This window comes from Aythya ferina, assembly GCF_964211825.1.
Source record: "Aythya ferina genome assembly, chromosome: 3".
NCBI classification, from domain to species: Eukaryota; Metazoa; Chordata; class Aves; order Anseriformes; family Anatidae; genus Aythya; species Aythya ferina.
The window spans coordinates 3,999,263-4,019,106 of record NC_140298.1 but is presented as its reverse complement, the minus strand read 5'-3'; the positions used below and the strand labels follow the sequence as shown (position 1 = coordinate 4,019,106).

The 19,844-nt window shown below is 44.4% G+C and overlaps 1 long non-coding RNA gene across 3 annotated transcripts in view; it reads left to right on the top strand.

The window, feature by feature from the left end:
- Positions 1 to 19,844, top strand: part of LOC311434341 — a 226,897-nt gene that overhangs the window by 114,704 nt on the left and 92,349 nt on the right. The window contains exons 4-5 of one of the 3 annotated variants that reach the window (XR_014691407.1): positions 15,245 to 15,298; positions 15,379 to 15,560. The exons of the other annotated variants lie outside the window; for them this stretch is intronic. This is a non-coding gene — a long non-coding RNA (uncharacterized lncRNA). Of the gene's footprint in view, positions 1 to 15,244; positions 15,299 to 15,378; positions 15,561 to 19,844 lie in introns of those variants that run through there. 3 annotated transcript variants of the gene reach the window in all.

Here is a 19,844-nt window from a genome sequence, read left to right as displayed (position 1 = left end):
ACATTTCTCAGATGCCTTCTCCAAACTCGCTCTGAAATTACTGTTTGCTGTTTCTTTTTGCCTGCTCAGGAGTTTGCCTGGCAACTGACTGACAGATTAAGGGGAGCTGCTTTTTGCCAACCTGTCCCCTACAGAGATGGGTAAATCACATCAGACTGATTAAAAAGATCCAGGGATTTGAGCCAGGAGACCATCCCAGAAGAAACTAACAAATGGACATGTCTTAGTGGGCACATCTGAGGGTCCCAAAACCCTGTCCTGTGGCCAAACCAGAGACGAAATAATCAGTAGGATCAGGCATGTGACTCACCAAGATTTTTAAGAGCTCTGTTCAGGTGCTAAAGGGACCCGCCGCCAGCTACAACAGCCGTGGTAGGGATGAGACCGGCGATGAGCCATTCAGGGGTGATACCGGTAATAAGTGCATTACAAAGGGGCAAGTTAGCTCTAATTGTGCTTTCTTCAATGGGATCATTAAACCTGCTAACTCCCCGAAAATTGGCTGTTTGTGTGCGTGCCGGTGGTCAAATACGGCCCTGGTGTTGCCTGAAGGACTGTAGTGGCCCCATCCAATCCACCAACGAGGAGCTCAGGCCTGCGTTGTTCGAGTGCTGAGCTCTGCCTTTTGGAACAGGCTCGTTATAAGCTGTGAGATGGTGTGGATCAGACAAACACTGCGGAAGATCTTGGCAAGGTGACGGGAAAATTGCTGGCCTTCAGCTTGGGTAGTCAGGCACGCAGTGGCCTCCTGAGCATAGCTGGCCCTGGGGAGACGTGGCCAGCCTCCAGGTATCCTACACTTTTTTCTGTGTTTTTGTTTCACTTCTTACTTTTTGTTTGTTTGTTTACTTTCCTTACTTTCCTTTTCATCTTTTTTTTTTTTTTTTTTTTTTTTTTTTTTTTTTTTTTTTTTTTTTTCCCGGTCCCTACCTGTATTTTTTTGTTCATTTTTGCCTCAGCGATGCCTGCAGGCAAAGCCTCCAGGGTTAGGTTCAGCAGGACGAGGGGTGACCAATAAAAGGGAGTTCCTGCTGCAGCGGGGGGCATGCATTCTGTTTTATTCTCGGGGTGCTGCACCTGGATGCTGTGAAGCCAGGTACACACCTCTCCTGGCCAGGAACATGTGTGCCTTTCTCTTTCAAAGTAATGCATGCGTTTGGGCCCGTTCTGCTGCTGAGAGTGTATTTCAGAATGAGAATATCCATCCCTCTGAAATGGCAGAGGATTTCTTTTAAGCCATTCCTAAATCAACTTGTGGAAACCTAAAATATATGGACAAATGAGATTTATATGAAATAAGGAAAAATATAATCTTTTGGGGGTTATTAAATTGAAGGTACAGTGCAGTTGTTCTTGGGGAAACAGGGTTTAGATCGTTTTCAAGAGATTCCCCTTTCTTTGCAGTCAGAGAAAAGGGGCAAGAGGCTATTGCTTGTGTTTGTTCCTAAAGCAAAGCACCGTTGATAGGTCCAACTTTAGCCCAATCGGCCTTGACAAGTTTCCCTTCAATTCGTTCTTGTGTGCAGTTTTAGTAATCTTTAAGCAGCGAGAAGCACAAAAGGTAGAAAGTTAACAAGACTCCACGGGGCTGTGAGATGGTGCCTGACAAGGGAGGAGAGGAGCTCCCACGACTAAAATATAGGTGACAAAGAAGGTTTTGTGCTAGTCTGAGAAACTGGGAATCTTGTTATGGGCAAGGAAGACCTCGTCTGCTCAGGCATAAAATGTTCATGGCAAATGTTTGTTTTGTTAGCTGAGTGTTTTTATGAGGGTTCTTAGTATTTTCCATTGTGTGATTTTTACATTAGTTAATTTTGATAAGTCAGTACTGCAACTTGTTTATTTCACTGGGGAGCTGGGAAGTGTTTTGGCTCTATTTGGGGTTATGAGACAATTGCTGGGCAGGGTTGGGGGGACCCTCTCTTTAGCACACCAGAGAAAAGATGTTTTTTTTTTTTTTCTTCTCTCCTTCTCCCTTAAAAGAAAGAGCTTGAGGTTCTGCTTTTGCTTTCTAAACCTGTACAGGTAATTAGCATCAATGATTTGTCCTCAAGAAGCAGCTTTGGCCCTGCATTCAGAAAGAAATGTGGTTATTTTAGACTTAGCAAGTGTGCTTTAGGTTCTGATCCGTAGCTTTGGTTTTCTTGTTATTCATATTGATTGCTCCAATTTGTATGCTGTTTTGCTCTGTGAGTTGTTGATCTGTTTTGTTTCTCTTCTGCTTTGCAATGGCCACAGGTTTCTAATTTTCTGTTTTCTTCTTAGGCTTTCAGGTTTTAATTCAGTGTGGGTTTTCCAGGATATTTCTCACTCACTTTGGCACCACTGTTGTATGATTGTGTTGCTTGCCTCTTCCTTCCTAGAGAAAAGGTTAACAGATATCCTGGGAGGGATATCACCCTCTCCCCAGTCTTATATAGAGTCATATATATATATAGTTTCATATAGCTCTTAAATAGTCAAAAGGTGTTTTTGAATACCTGTGGATTCTCCTTTGCTGGAAAGGCCAAATCCTAATGCAGATGGGAGCTGTCAGCTTTGTGTTGTTTGGGAATATGTTCCAAAACATATCCTTTGCCATGATAGCTTTTGCAGGAGTATGATGTAGTGAAAAGCACTGGGATATTATAACTCGGATAATGGAAAACCATTAGCACTCAGCCTGGGAAGAGTGGAAGACCCTTTGGAAGTCACATTGGCTAATAATCCCTCCGTGAGAGGCCAGTGCAAGGGGACTTCCCTGCTCTCCTGCACAACCCCAGCATCATTCTGCACACCTCCACAGGAGCAGCTTTATTGCTCATGGGCTTTAGGTTGTCAAGAATACAATGTGTGACGGGGCATCAAAGGAGCCTGGAAGACAACATGCGTGGTTCTGGGAGTGTGGGGGTCTGAAAGAAGAGGAGAATGCCCCTGACATTCCCATTCCTTCTTGCTCTTCTTGGCTGCCTTGAGATACTCCAAATCCCCCGGAGAGACATTCACCAGTGCAAAGGAAATAACGTTATCTCTGCCTGTGTACAACTCAGAGCCCAGTTAACCAGTGTCTGGACAGAAAAAGACTGCCATCAGGTTTGGTCCTTTTGAAGCCTGTTATCCTGAACACTGGCAGAAAGGTAGGAGCCATGCAGCCTGCCTACTCTGTCAGCATTTGTGCTCTCTGGTCATGAATTTAAGAAAGAGTTGCCAATATTGACATTATCCTACTCAAATGAAACTAAGGGGGCTTGATAATACTTTAAAAGCTAGCTGATGAAACTCTGCAGCTTTAGTTTCCAAGCTAACGCCTGTTGGCCAGAGGCACTCTGTGTGTGTGTGTGTGTGTGTGCACGGATGGGTTCTCTTCTTTTTTCAAGCCTTTGGAGTGAGTTTTTTGGATACTTCAGCCGTCCCTTTTTCTCACCCTCAGATTGTTCGCCGCCTCCCCAGCAGAGTGACATATTGTTTGCAGTGGAATTTGACAGGCTCAGATGGCAGTAGCTGCTGCAAGATTTTTTAGTTCTTGTTGGTGCTACGACAGGTCTCAACAAATTCCCTCGCCCACTCGCCCGTGGTGCATAAGAAACTTTCTCTAGTGTGAGGGGAGCTTGCCCATCAGTTTTGTCAAAATCTCAGCTTTCCTGTAAGCACGATGCAGAAATGCTGGCTTTCTGAATGTGACACAGATCTGCTCTAAGGCAGTGGTGTTTGCAGATTCAGGAAGACAGGCAGAGAAAGGCAACTGAAATGTGAGCTCCCAAATAACCCTGCTTTGGCTTCCCGACAGAGGTGAACTGCCTGGGGTACGTGCTGGGGAGAAGCTGCAGGTTTCTGCCGAGGGGATCGTGGCCCCATCCTGTGCACCGTGTTCAGTGCCACCACGCTCTCTGTGTCTTTGCTACGTATGCAGCTGACAGACCTTCACATGCACAAGTCCTGTCCCAAACACCCATGAGGAAGTAGCACACGAAGAGATGTGGGTGCCTACAACGTAAACCTGTCAGCTACCCACCCGCTTCTGGTTGGTGTTTCCCCTCGTCTCCTTTAGGTGCCTGCTTTCGGACCAGCTGAAATTTGCCCTGCCAGTCCCTAGTGTTCGCCACTCTCTCTGAAGGGCTCCTACCTGCTCCAGTAGCTCACTGGGCCGGGGGAGTCCTCCCATTAACCTCCGTGGAAGAGCAGCACCCTGGTCTTGGCATGCTTTTGGAACAGGGCTGTGTGGGGCAGCTGTGGCAGGCAAGGCTGGTTTTCTGAGAAGAGATGAGTTTTTAGAGGCTGCGTACATCTCTGCGTCCCTCCCATTCCTGCAAGAGTGAGGGCTTTGGAAAACTAGGGGAGGAGTTTCCCAGCCGATGAGCCCCTTTCCTCCCATTAGCCAGGGAGTTGTGGGGTAGGCCGCTCCAACCAAACCGTGCGTATTCTGTGTTTGATTTAGGCTTGGACTTGCGAGGTTATTTTCATGCAGCAATCCTGAGGCCATCCCATTTCCAGGCCCTTCCTTGGCATAAGTGGCATTAGCCCGAGGGTGGCCCTCGTCTGTGCCAGATGCCCACAGCCACAGCAGCAGGAAATCAATGGGGCGTGGGGATATCCCTGCCACTGCGCTTTGTCACTAATAGCCGTGGTGGTGGAGGAGTCCCTGTGGCATTTCCACATTACCTGGAGATTTCCCAAGGCAGGAGAAATCCTAAGGATAATTAAGCCTGTTTTATTTAGGGCTGAGCCGAGCCATCAAAGTGGCATAAAGCAGCCTAAATGGACCAGAGGATCTGGCGCCTTATGTGAAAACTAATCATTTTCTGAGGTGGTCTGGTAATTTCTGAGGAGGATGTAAAATAATTCACACCCACGTGTAGCTTTTAATGAGTAGAAAGGGTTCTCCACTGCCTGTTCTGGAATTGTGTTTTGATTTTTTTTAACAGAATGAAACAAAACAACAACGTTTGCATGCAACAAAGCGAGAGGGAGACAGGAGCAGGAGCTTGGGGCAGAGTCTTTGTTGCTGTTTTCATCAGGGTTAAGGGCTCAGTGACCATTTGGAAACCTTTTATGGGCAAACTGGCTAGCAGCCAGTGCTGCAAATTTGCACTCCTGACTTTTTGATTAGTCAGTAGTCCATCAACAGCAGTAGAAACCTGAGAAACATTTGCAGCTAACCACGTGAAAAGCAGGTGTAATAAATCAGGTTGTTCAGGTTTAGTCCCAACTGGGAAATGTGGGGATGGAGGCAGAAATCATTCCTACTTCCCTCATGGTGCATCAGAAAGCCTGCTGCATTGTGTGTCCGTCTCCTTGCAGAATTGGGGCCAAAGCCAGGTGGTTTTAGAGTGAGCCCTTCATCGCCGCCGACAGCGCTACGTGGAAGGAGCCCTCTCTCTGCCCGTGCCCCACTGGCAGCGGAGGCACCTTGTCTGTCTGTTTGCCTCTGCCCCTCGGGATGCGCGGTGTGGGCAGCACCAGTGGTGAGGGCAAACCGAGCTCTGCTCCTGCTGTGCCTGCACCCAGGTTCTCCCTGGGAGCAAATCGGCAGAGCTGGTGACAGCAGAAGCCATGAAAAGACTGTGGCAGATGTGAGCCTGCTCGCCAATACTTCATGAATACCGAATCTGCTCCTTTTGCAGAGGGAGGGTGGCTGTCTGCGTAATTGCTTGTTATTTATAGTGGATGGGCTCTACACTACGTCGGAGTGAGGTGGTGGTGATAAAAGTAGCAAAGGTGCGTCCTGGGATGGGAGCCACAAGCAGAGAGGACCAGAAAGTGGGAGGGAAGTGTTGGTGCCGTGAAGATGTACCGGCTTCCGGAGCACATTGGAATGCTGCACCAAGCCCAAATGGAATTGTTTTTTTTTTTTTTTTTTTTTTCCCTAGCCTTTTGGGTAGAATACTGAACCGAAGTGGTTTAGTGGTTGTGAACCAGAATTTGGTAACAGCTTCACAAAAATTCACTTCTCCCCAAAGCTGTGTCATTTTAGGATTAAACAAAACATCCCTGTGGCCCACAAGAGGTAAGCTACCATCAGATGTAGAAATGAATTTGAGGAAAAATTCAGAGGGTCATACAGAAAATGGCCATTTACAGTCTTGTCAGATGAGCAGGGAGTGAGAAGAAGGGGAGATGGGACAGGTTTTACTGAGGGGACACGGGGTCTCGGCTCCTGCTCCCTGTCTCCTCACATCCAGACTGCATGGCCCAGCCATAGACTAACTTCTGCTGCCACCGCCTTTGCTGCACTTGGTCTGTAGTTAAACGGAGACCTTCAGGCTCTGGCCTTAGCAATCCGATTGCTTTCCTAGGTATTAAAATAACAAAAGAAACAGAAGCTACTGAAATAGGAAGAAGAAAGAAGAGCCCTTCAACACCCCCAGTGCCAGGGAGGCAGCGAGAGCAGAAGCATCCAGGGATGGTTTGCACACTCAGTGCTGTGAGTTGTCAGTGGTGGAGATTTGACAAAAAACAAACAAACAAACAAACAAACAAAAAACAAAAACAAAAGCACCACAACCCTTTATAGTAATTTTAAGAAAAATTTAGTAACAACTAAGTGAACCACTGAAACCAACTGAGCTGAACAAGGGAATAACAACAAAACAAAAAGCCCAGTGTGTGTCTGTTGCCTGGGGCAAGCTACAGCTGATGGATAAAGTGACAGACGAATCCTTCCCTCATTTCCATTTTAATCTCTGTCTACTAATTGTCATCAATATCATCAGGGTCACTAGACCACTAGTGCGAGTCTACAACCTTGCACAGAAGCAGCAGCTTTCCGCCTGCCTGTCCCTAGGGCTTTTCCCCTTTGCTAACCCAGTCTGCGTTAGGAGACGCACTGGAGGGGGCAGAAAGCCTTTGGGGGAAAGGTGGGTGCTGGTGCCCCATGAAACCCAGGAGAAGCTACTCGTAGCATCCCGGCATTAAAATACAGGACAATTGCAGCGCTCTTTGAAATGAAAATTATTTATGCTCCCTTTATGCCAAGGCCAGGATTCAAAAAAAAAGGGTCGCTGGGAATCCAGCTCCCATTGGAAGAAGAGGCTCAGTCCGACTCTTAAATCAGTGACTGTGTGATGAAAGCATGCTTTGGATCAGACCCAAGGAGGACAGTCAGAGTTTTTTGCCTGTTCTCTGTCTGGTGGTTTGTCTCCCCTCCTTGCTGCTTGTAGCATACGTGACATACGTGAGGTGCCATGGGTGTACCCGAGGGTGTCTCTCACGGCGACCCATCACACGGTGCCTCAGAATTTTGTCCCCTCATTCCCCTGTCCAGAAAAGGCACCCTTTTGTCTTGTAAAGGTAATGTTTAACCCAGGGGCTCCAAGCCAAATCCTGGCCTCTGTGCACAGCTTGAGCACAAATTGTGCCCATGGCAACTACGCAGCAACTCGCTTGGTTGGAAACCTCCCATCCCCAACTTGGAGGCAGCCATGTGGTCCCCTGCTTCTGCTGCTAAAAAGTAATAGATTTTTGGCAGTAACTCGCTACCTTTATCCTGTACCAAATACTCTCTGCTTTATAGATGCTGCATGTCTGGGTGTTCTGGTTGAGGCTCCAGGTTTGCTCTATTGGTAGTGCTCCCTCATGACAATTGTTAACAACTTTTTATTTTTTAAATTTATTTTAACCCTGTGGAGTCTCCTCCATCTCTAATTAACTCAGTTTGTAGTTTCTCTACTCCATTTCCTTTGTGTTCCCCTCCCTAGCTCTCAACATCCCTTTGATGGCACCATCCTCTTCTCCTCTCCCCAAAGCGTCCCTCATTTCTCCTGACTCCCCAGGCACTTTCTCTACAGTCATACTCATTGGCAGATCCCCTCCTTGTTCTACCTACCAGCAGGTATGCATTTCTTGTGCAGGAGCTGCAAGGATAAGCATGAACTTTTCCTGTTGATTTGGGATCTCGTGAGTTCAGAAACTGCAGGTGACTCCTCCACCGATGCAGCCGTAGCTGGTGATGAGGACTTTGCATCTCTCCCTTTCCTAGAGCCGATGAGCCTGTTGTAGGACGCTGTGGTTTTGAGGTTCCACATTTGCATGACAGTGCCTGTCTTGCATCTGATGGGTGGGGAGAGGTAGCCGTGGTCATCTTGGCTTTGTGATGGCCCTCTTTGGCTTGCTAGTCCATTTCTGTTGCTCTTCTATTTCCCTAGTGAGTTAGGAAGGCACCGTTGCAACATGATAATTCTCCCATGCGTGTCTGTCCCCTGTGTGGTCATGTGGCAGTTGAGCATGTCGGTGTGCTGCCGGATGTGTAAGGAAGGGTTGGTGCTGTCTTCTTCTTGTGTTGTGCTGTGATTCACTGCTAGCGGTGTGAGCAGGGTGGGGAGCGGCACCGAGACAAGAAAAAATTGCTCTGCGAAGCCGTGGGCTGCAAATCTTCACAGGGAGTGTCCCCTGCTCCAGCATGAAGCCTTCAGCGAGGCCCGTGCCCTGTCAGTCGCAGTCCCCACGGCTGCAGCTCCAGATCTTTGGCGCTTACCAGCAACATATTTGCAAAGCTGCCCTGCTGTGATCACTGATCTCTGCCAGCTTAAATTTTGGGAAATGCTTTACACAGCCCTTCCCCTCCCCTCCTTCAACCCCCGCAGGTCTATGGACAAGAAAAGAAAGATTTAATGTTTGAGCATAAGCACTGGTCAGACAATCTGCAGCGTATCTTCTCGAAAACCCAAAACAGGTGCTCTTGGGCCATCAAAGTCTTGAAGCAGTTAAACTTCCTTTCACCTCTGTTGCAGTTCCTTTAAAAGAAATAGAGAGATCTTCAAAAGGTGGAAGGGTGGCAGGCCAGAAACGTAAAGCGTGTGCAATCACTCAGATACAAGTGGCACCACTAAAAATTGCCTTCATATATCAGCTTATGGTTTACACACTGTGGCAGAAAGGACGCTAAAAGGTCAGCAGAAAAAAAATATATATGTCAAGCCTGGAGCTGTGACTCCAAAGGTGTGGAAAGACATGATCTGAGAAGGGTTCTAGAGGGACTGGATAAGTGCTTGATATGGCAGGATTTTTTATTTTATTTTATTTTATTTTTTGCAAGAGAGCTGCTTGCAAACGTCAGCACAGAAGCCAAGGTATATACTCGCAGTAACCTCTTGCTACGACCCCTGGTGACAAGACGGATAGTTCCATTCATCTGTGGGTGAGCAGCAGAGGCTCTCTGCATTTTTTACTTGAAGCCCTGGATGAATTTGTTTGCGGAGGGGAATGTCACCGTTGTGAATGCTCTGATCACTCATGTGCCCATAGTGAAGTCGGTTGTAAGGAAAGGAGGGGGAATCGGGGGGGCAGAGCGAGGAGGAAAGCAAGCTTCTCTCTGGGGGTCTGGGAGATGCCAGCTTATATCCAGCAAAACATCTCCAACCAAACATTAATGGAGGATGTGACTTCGAAACGGAGGGATCAGCAAATACGCCGTAAATTAATAATGTGCCCTTTTAGTAGCAATTGCTTTATGAAAATCGGTAAGGCTTTTTTTCCCCTCCTTCCCCCTTCTTGCAGAAATAGCTCTGAAATAAGTGGGTCTCACTGGAGTTTTGTTTAAGACTGACCCCTTACTTTATTAACCGTGTAACATTTTAAGGTTGTTTTTTCCTCTCTGTCTCCTCCAGCAAGTCTCTATTGATCACTGTTTACAGTTATAATCCCTTTCAAATTTATCATCCATGACTAACACCACATGTATTGATTAGTGCTGACGGATGTCCCTGTATGGTATATACCCACAGTGATTCTGGCCAGCGAAGTACAGTAGAAATATTTTTTTTCTCTCCTTCATTTGCTTTTTATAGCTTTCTGCAACAACCTCTCCTCTTCCCCCCCCCCCCCTTTGTTCTCAGTGTGGCTAACCTATTTCACACAAACGCTGTGGGATTAACATGTCTAAATTTAGGACAATTTCCTTATTCCTGATGAAGTCTTTGAAAGTGGAAGGAAAAGAAAGGGTAGTTGTGGTTGTTTTTTTTTTTTTTTTTTTTTTTTTTTTTTTTTTTTTTTTTCCTCAACTGGGAAGCTACTGGAAAGAGACAGGCCCTGTAGGAGATCAGATTTATGAGGGACATCCACACGTCTTAACCTAAAGCCTAAAGTAACAAAGATGTAAGGGCTAGTTTTTTTAGGGACAAATTAGATGTCACTGGTGACTAAGGACAAGGTGTCCGAAATCTGGACTATAAATGGAGTCATTTGTCAACAATGCATTTTTGCTTGCCTCCTGCAACATTTCCTCCATCTCTTGTTGGCCAGAAATAGAGTTTAAGGTTAATCTCTTTTCTCGGACACCTTGATTAAACTTGAATTTACAAACTTAAAAGAAAAGAAAAAAAAAAATAAATCAGCCTCATATGACCTCAAGGCTTTTTGTGTAGTAGCAGCATCTAATTTTTGTCACCTAAGGTACCGGCTTGCTAATGGCTTCAGGTGAGCTCCTAACGTTTCTGCATTTCTACCTATACAAGCACCTTTTTGTCCCCTTTCTTCCTTCCCGGGGAGCCCCTACCTTTTGAATATCTGTCGTACACCAACTCCCCTTTCTCCGTACCACAGCCCAAAAGCACGTGATTTTTAAGCAGTGAAAATTGCGCGTTCCTTGAAAATCCCAGTGAGCAGAGAGAGGTGCTAAGGGAGCTGAAAGCTCACGTTGGGTGCTGCTGAGCAAAGCGGGGCTGCCCAGCGGTCACTGTCAGTGGGCACACGTGGCAATTACTGATTAAGCCACTCCACTGACTCATTCTGGTTAACCCAAAGGTGTGAACTGCACCTTTCAAAGGCTGGGCTCCTTCCAAATTTTAATAGCCCTTTTGTAAGGGTCTCTTTGGGTGTGCTTTATGCAATAGCTTAAATACACATTCTCATACATGCATTTTATTCAGGTGTAATAAAGCAGCAAGTATTAGAGTTGTTAAACCTCAGTAAAAAGATTTTTAATAATAATTCGGCATTTATTTAATATATAGCCACTGTCTTATTAAATCTAACTCTTTAGATTTAATAGAATAGTTTATTGTGTTATAGCATTGCTACCGAGACGCTAAAGTTATGGTTGAAAAGGCATTTTCATTATAAACTCCTGCTTGCAGGTGCCTATAACTTGTTGAAGTACAGTACCTCTTTTATTTCAATGTGAAATCACTCGATGTACTTCTTAATTTCTTTCTTGCATCTCCTCAGAAACAAGGACATTTGGATGTTCAAAAAAAAAATAAAAAAAAAAGAGAGAGAGAAAAGAAAACCAGGAATTACTGAGGAGCAGCATTAGAGTTGAGAATTAAAATGCATCAAAGGCAGAGTTCAGAGTTACGGAGCTTATGAAACACTGGACCCTGATCAAGCTGCTGTACCCATGTCTGTTAAAGCCTGAAGTCTGCAGTTTGTTCAGCAGTGCGTAGTGCCACTGTTTTGACAGAGAAGCGTGCTGGCAAGATGGGGTTGTCAGAAGGAGTGCTATCACTGAACTCCCAAATTCTTGCGGTCTTGATTGACTCTATAAATTGGCACGACCTGTATGTCAGGGCAGGGACTCTGGAGCTTCTTTTCAGTGTTTTTTTGCACAAGGGATGTCAGGAGAGTATGATAGCTGTGAACGAGGAAAGCGAAGGAGTCAGATCTGAGCTCCTGGGTTTGCAGGAGCGCACACAGCATCTTGCAAGGGCGCTGGCCTGCCCGGCCTCGCCATTTCCTCTGGTTTCCTGGAAGAAATTGAATTTTTCCGTAGGGCTCCTCAAAAGGCAGCTGCTCCTTGCTTGTGCCACTGACCCCTCTATGGCACAAGCAGCAAGGTCTGGAGCAAACTCATACTTTCCTCCCTCTTCCACCGTGTATAACAAACTCTTTGCTTTGGTTTCTGTTGTTTGCACCACGAACTTCCCAGACAGTCCCCCGATGTCCTTTGCAATAGAGGGTAATGCAATAGAAATCCCAGTCTCATCTCAGCTAGCACTAAGCACGTGACATTGGTGGGTAGCTATGTGGAGAGGCGATTTCCCCCAGGGTACCCACTGAACCCAGCTGCAAGCCAGCCCTCTGCTTCACCACCCAGGGGCAAATGTTACAGCGGTCGGTGCCACCCTTCACAGGACCCACAGGCTGCAGTTCCCTTCGTTCTTCCTTTAATCACCTGTGAAGCGAGTAGGAGTGCTGATCTCTGAATATGTTTACAGTTCAAAGTAAATCTGTAGATGGAAGAGGAGAGCTGACATCCCCTGAGTTTCCAGCCATCGCAGGCTCAGACAGAAGCTATGGAGAAATTTCTTTATAACCTCAAGACTAAATGCAGTGGAGTGTAGGTGGGTCATTAGTTTGTACGAAGTTTGTTGCATCACTTTATGGACGGATCAGTTGGCTCAGGAAGAGCCAAAGAAAAAAAATCGTGTGTGTGTGTGTGTGTTTTTCTCCTTTACCTTGAAGGCAAACAGAGTTTTGTCTGGTGAGGTGCTGAGGACTGGACTCAGGGTCAGTGTACTTACAGGGGATGAACCAGGTTAATTGCCTGGTTTTATGATGAACAAACAAGGCCTGCCGGCAGGAGGGCTGTCTCCAGGAAATGGGGCAGGTTTTGGCGCTGTGTCCTGGCCACGCCACCAAAAGGGTGAGCGCAGCGGCGACACCCACGGTGGCCTCGTGGGTTTGCACTGGCGTTGCTGGAGGTGACCCTTGCAACTTCACGCTGCTTTTGTAAATCTAATATTTAATTGCTTTCCGGGATGGGAACCACTTGTAAACAAACCTTAGAGTCAACGGAGACTTTACAGTTGAATAAATAAAAGCTGACAAAGAAGGATCGGAGACACAAAAAACAGGAGCACAGCACTAAACTGCCCCATAAAACCTGTGCACAGAGATAGCGTTCTCCAGTGTTGCAACAGCAGGCTTTTTGCTTATCCATGGACTGAGTTCACGTGTCTAATTACTTTCCTTTATTTCAGTTCTGGCTCAGAAGCTGCTGGCAGAGTGGCACTGAGCAGACTTTTTAATTATTATTATTATCAGCAGGCCTGAGTAAATTTCTCTTTCGGTGGTGGGAAAAATCCATGCAGGAAGAAGGACTGTGCCACCATCGCAGAGGGTGCAGCCTGTCCTTGCATAAACTTGGCGCTGAGCAGTAACTGCTACAGAGAAAGCTACTGTTTAAAAGCACACAGAGTTTTGGTAAATCTCTTCTGAATCTGCAGCTATGCAGTGCAGCTTAGCTTATGTCTAAACATCATCTCTTCCCGAGAATGCAAACGTTTGCAATGTGAGTTCATTCAAACAGAATTGCTTAAATAGTCAGGTCTCCTGCTCACATGTAATCCATGCAGGTTTTAGGAACACTCCAAAAGGCTTCCCTTGTCTTGCCTTCAACTTTACCTTAGAAGAAAAAAAAAAAAAAAAAAAAAAAAAGAGTAAAATTTTAAATGTATAAAAGGCCTTGCAGCTAGAAACCTTAATCTGCTGCAGGTTATTCTCTCTGAGTGGTTCTGCACTACTGCAAACGTGTGTGCAAAGTCCTTTTAATGGCTCAGGAGAGTGTGGCCAGTAGCCACACTGGTAACTGTTGCTTTTGTCCAAAGGAGAAGCAAATGCCATTATTTAGTAGTAGTGACCTCAACAAGACACATTACATGGAAGATGCTCACGCAGAGATGTCTGCGTAGCTCCTGAATCTTCTGAATTTCCAGAGAACTTATCATGCATTACCATTTTTTAAACACAGCTATTCTGTTATGAACCTTTTTGGCTGTACAGGTATATTCAGCCCCTTTGCCGGTTTTATTTTCCTGCTGTTTGTGGCTCTGTGGTCCACGCTAACAGCAAACTGGTTTTATCCAGGGATTGAGGAATATGGTGAAGAAATAGGAAGCTGGTGTCCTCTTTGTTTTCTTTTACTATCTTTCAGTAATAACAACTACTTAAAAAGTTTGAAGGTAACAAGAACTGGGGATTTTCTGTTTTTACTTTCTATGAGGATCATTTTAAAATATCCACAGGTTCATTTTTATGTAAGGTCACAGGACTTGGCATGTTTCAGATGGTAGTTAGTCACCTTTTGGTAGGATTGTCTCATGGAAAAATGTGTCTGCCATTTTAAAATAATTTTCAAACATGGAAAAATCTTTTTTACTTGGAAAATGTGAAGATCTGTTAAGAATTGGGCTGCCTTCATATTAAGACCAACCATTTCTTGTTGGAAAAGTAATTGCAGCAGAGCTTGTTTTTTGTAGAGAGATGCTCATGTAGTTTAGTGGTGTTTACTGGTTGGTTTGACCTGTTTTGAAATTTGAAAAAAAAAAACAACAAAAAAAAACCAACACATGAAAATGAGGTGAAGTGAAATATCACCCTCAGATTTATTTTTGTGATACAAGAGCTCAGCTCTGGACTTGCTGTGGGCCTTGGGGTTGTCCATTCACCAAACTTAAAACTATCTCCCAGGCATTTGGACCTCTCCAAGCATCTGAGGGAGTCTCTGGAAATACAGATGCTAAATTGGGGGTTGATGGCATAGTGAAAATGTTGATTGGGAAATGTTCGTGGTAGATGCCTTGGAAGGAGTGACTTTCAATTGTATGAAGATGCCTTAAAAGTCATTTGGCTAAACTAACATCAGGAGGAAAAAATATTTTTCTCCATAAAAAAAGAATAAAGGACAAATACCTCCTGGTCATAATCATCCAGATTTTTAGTTCTAATGGTAAAAAAATGTGGTAGTCTTCAGATACTAGCCTCGTAATTGTTTTTCCATGTGGTCAGAAGACTGTAATGACCTCTGCATAGTTCTGTTACAAACGGATCTTCCTACAGGTCCTTATTTTTCATCCTGTTGGGAAATGTATTTCCACTTATTTGTCTTTCATTTCATTTCTTTTCTTCCTTCTTCTTTCCTCCCTTTTTTTTAACCTCAGAGGTAGCAATCCTACTGCTATTAGCAAGATGTCTATTATAGTGTCATTAAAAAAGCTATAGTCAGAGCATGGAATGACTCACATCATGGAGGAGTTAATAATTCACTGTAATAAAAGTATAAAGTTTTATGATAAACCACTCTCAGGGGAGTTAAATATAATCCTTAGCGGGTCACACACTGACTACAAAGCTTACATTTGTAATGGTAATTTGAATTTACTACATCGCCTTTAGTTTTTAAGCGTTTGTATGTCATTAGACCTTATAAATTGATTTATATGTTCAACTCCAGTATAATTCTACATAAAGATACAATAAATTTTATGGATTATAGATATGGCATCTAAAACAGTTTAGAAAAATAATTTTATTAAACTCATTTAAATGGCAGCGATGAACAGTGACGAGGATGCCAGGGTGTCTCAACTTCTGAGAAGTGCCCGAGGTGAGAAGGGAGCTGTGGGTGGTGGCAGGGACAGAGGGAGGGGACAGGGCTGTAACTCGTCGCCTCGCTTCTCCTTACAGGTCCCGCTCCCACCAAGTGCTAAGGCTTCGTGCAGCCACAGCTGTCATCTGCATGACCCTTGTGTTGCTCCCAGCCCAGCTCTCCTCATGGGAGCTGGGGGCTCACCAGGGCCACCCTCAGCTTTTCACTGGTGATGTTGCTGGTAAACCTACAAGATCACCTGCAGGAAAGGGTTTTGGTTGTACCATAAACAATTCACTTTTTAAAATTTATTTAGAGGCAACACAGCCTGCTCTGGCACATCTCTGGCTTCTGAAGGATGTCTTTCCTCAGCACTTTGCCACCCCTGCACTCTTTATCAGAGAGAGCTCCTGAAAAATGCAAAGTCCTTCCCCCCTCCTGAGGCTTGGAGCCTGCCTACATGTTCATAAGAGAACCCATTAATAAAAGCCCATCTTAAGCATTCCCCACTGGTATAATTTCAGTGAAGCTGACCGTGAGCAAGTGATGTGCTATTTCCCTTCCAACACAGCAGACCCTGCTCAGCCCCCGTATCCTGTGAAAACTTCTGGTTGTGTTTGCAAGGATGTGCAGCAGTCCGCGAGAGCAGTGCAGAATACAGCTCAAAAATACTTGATAAACTTTGCTGTCTGTTTTTAAAGTGGTTTTAAATAATCAACCAGCATTTTAATTCTGCTTTTCCTAAAGCCGGTGTAATTTCAGTGCTGATCTTCCAAACCCTTTTGTCTAATCCAGTATGTAATCTTTCCCATAACAAAACTTAAAAAGATCCTTGTACTCCCTAGTGGGCAGTTATCATTGTATTCCCCATCGCACTCACACATTAGCAAAGCTTTATCCCATCATCGTTTTGTTTTTGAAAGCATTGAGGTAAATCTCAGGTGGCATCCTGCACTCAGTGGGTGTGTCGCTGATTAAATGACCCAGCCAGCTGGACAGGTTTATGTACAATTTACTGGAAATGTATTAAATGTGTCTCGGGAAATGATTCTTTAAAATGTTCTCACTGCCAGTGCAGTAAAGATTAAGACCTTGGCATGAAACAGAAAAAAATTAAATAATTTTCAGAAGCTTGATGTAAAATAATGATACTAGATGTAACTTAAAGTCACCAAAGGATGAACATTTAGGCTGCATTCCTATTCCTCCCTTGATTAATTCCCATAATAACTCGGGGGTCTCTGAAACTTGCTGGCTGAATTCGAGCCCTGGCACAGTCCCCCTGAGCCCTGCTTTGTCTGTGTCAGCAGCGCTCAGGGAAGCGCAGGATTATGTAGGCAGAAACAGGACTCGCAGGTGGGCAGGCTCTCGGGAAAATAAACACTGTTATTTTCACATAATTATTTTTGATATTCTGATTCCTTTTTTTACATTCATTGGCATAAAATATTGTGAGGGCAGCGTTTGTGCTGCCTCCCAGATTTTATTAGTGCCTGAATTTCATAAGCCAGTCAAGAGCACTTGCTTAGCATATAGCTAGCTTTAAATGTTACTGCACACAGACTTTTAAAAAATTTATTATTTGTGCCTTTTGCATCCATCCGTATTTCATCACGATTCTCATGTTTGGTTGCATCAGAGCCCAAAGATGCAGTCTTGCTGGAGTTTTCCTTGGCACAAAGGGATGGCTGGATGGGCTTGCCCAGCCTTTGCCTTTTGAAGTGCCTCCAGCTGAGGGTGAGCAGGACAAAGGCAAGAAGTGAAGATGGGGCCCTGCTGCCCCCAGACAGTGGGGCCGCAATGGGAGCAAGCGGCCGGGGGTGCTGCGGGGTGCGTGGGACAGCTGTGCCCGCACCGAGGGGCTCAGAGTGTCTTTGAGTTTCAGAGTCTGAAATTATACTGGGAGAAAGTGCTCTCTGTAGGATCCTTGAACATTTGCTCCTCAGCAAATAAAGGCATTAAGTCTTCCCTCCAAATACACAATTTAGAAATAAAAGGTAATAACCGACGATACACAAACACTGAAATTTCCATTCTTCACAGATTAAATGATCCTTGCTGCAGATCGTGAAAAGAGCCATTAGTGGGAGAGAAAGGAGGGCGGGGGGGACTCTGTCTAGCAACAAGCAGTATATTCTGTGCTTTAATAAGAGGGAAGCTGCTGGGGAGCTGCAGCATTCAAAATCACTGTGAACACAGCAGGTTGATTTCGGCTGGGCAGGATGAGTGTGGGGGACGGAGGTAGAAGAGACCGTGGAGCAGGTCTTGCAGCAGGCCTGTGCCCTCCTTTAAGTTTTTGGAAGTTTGTATTCCTTGCCCTTGTTGGTTTGTTTGTTTTTGAGAGCATTTTAGCCCTCGCAGACAGGTTCTCAGTGATCCGCTCCTCATGTCTTCTGGCACATTTTGAAGAAAAGATTTCAACTCCTGTTTAACGAGTCAATAGTAATTATTGTTTAGTACTGGATTATAGACAGGCTTATGGAACTAAATAGAGTTGTTAGGATGTCTTTACAGCTGGCAAAGAGTTAATGACTGCAAGTTGAAATGGAATAGTTACTGCCTAGACTGTTATACTATTTTATTTCTGTGGTGTCTGAAAATCTAATAAATCATTTTACTTTTATCTTGATAGTTAATTCTTTCATTAGAAAAATTAGAGGCTTCATTATAGTGTTTATCATGAGCTGGAAGGTTTTATTCTTTTTATATATATATATATTTTTAATTTTAGGATTACACTGTTCACTTTTGCCAGGTTTTCATTTTCTTTATCAAGTTTTCATTTTCTTTATCATTCCTAAGTGAATGCAGCCGCAGAGCGGTGGGCTGGGTCAGACAGCTCAGCAGCCCCGGGAGGTTCCACCCATGCTTTTTACTTAGATTTCCTTGGGTGCTGTTAGATGCATTGGGAAATCAGGCCATAAGCTCTCTCTCTAGACTCTTAGATGCATAGATTGTAAGACTACAAGGGTCTGTAGAGTTCTTTTACTCTCAGTTTCTGGAAAATTGAGGTGAAAACTCCTCACTCAGCAGCAGGACCCCTTTATTTCCTCCAACACAGTCCTGAGCAATTGCTCTATATGCTCTAATTTGGCTTGAACACATAATTTAACCTTCCTTCTTGTGCAGTGTGTTTTTTTGTTCCTTCTTTATTATGATGAGTGCAGCATTTCCAGATAACCAGCTACAAGGTATTTAAAAAGCCAGTGTCTGGCTCCTGTCTGGCAAATCCATTTCAATCCTTAGTGAGAAACATACTTGTTAGAAAAGGCTTCGTGGGGCTGTACGGAGGGAAGGAAAACAGACAACCAAAAAACACACAACAAAAATGGTAGCATGGTCTGGAAGATGCTCCTTTACTCATGCAGCACCTATAAGCTGTACACATTCACCACTTAGACTGATTACTTCTACATTTAATGTGCTTTGGATTTGTGATTCTGTAGTCACCCATACATTGCAAAATCTACAGCATATACTGAAAAGTGTCTATAATACATTTTAAAAGGAATTCTTAACTAAGCTCTGACCTTGATACACTCTGAAGGTGAAGAGGATCAATTATAGATAAAAGGAAGGCAGCTCTCGAAGGATATGCATACCTAAGAGTTTCTCTGGGTACAGTTCTAGATCTGTAATTATTGGTATTTATCTTTCCAAAGCTTAGACAAGTAGAGATGCTGTAATTGATTTTATTTGAAAGCATGAGATTGGGCCAAAGGGGAACTTTTTGGCCTTCAGCTTTTGCTTTTCAACCCATATAAAATGAGCATTAGTACTAGAGGTGTTCAATGGCATTCGCTTTTTTTTTTTTTGGCCAAATGTGTGAGCGGGAGCCTGTGGCAAAGCAAACGCCGTCTCTCCTACCTTCAAATGAGCTGGGAAAGATCCTTGTCCTGCCAACTCATCCTTAATTGGTCTATGCTGTAAAAAGCAATTAAAACTAAAGGCCCAATTCATAAAAAATGTACATTCTGCTTGTGTGTAGGGGCTTTTCCTCCACTCCAGCTAGACAGACAGGAGGCACAGAAGCTTTCCAGTGCATCTTTCTTGCAAGTTGCTCCTTCCCTTCGTTTTCTGAGTCACAACAGACCTCCTCTCATGGGTTCCTCTGCAAGGGAGCAAGTGGGTGTGTGCGGTGTAACCCTTACAGACAAAAGGCAACGTTTGGACAATATGTGAAAATGTCCAAACAAAAGTTAATGCTCTTGTGTCAGCAGTGCGGGCTTCTGCTATCTGATTGATTTTTAGCGAGCCGTTGGCTTACTAGACAGATTTTGAAAGATCTTTGCCTGCTCTGCTGAGTGTGCAAAGCCTGCAATGTCTTCTCCTCTTGGAGAAAAAGAGGAAAAATAAAATGATGTTAAATAGCTAATGCACAGAAGAAAAGAAATAGGAATGAATCGTTTGTCTAATGTTGAGGTACAAGGAAAGCACAAACTTACATCCTTTTTTTTTCCTTCCTGTCCTTCCAAATTTTTGGTTAATAGCCTAATATCTATATGCATTGAAATATATTCGTATAATTCCTATCATTCTTTTTGTTTCTTACCTAGATTTTTTT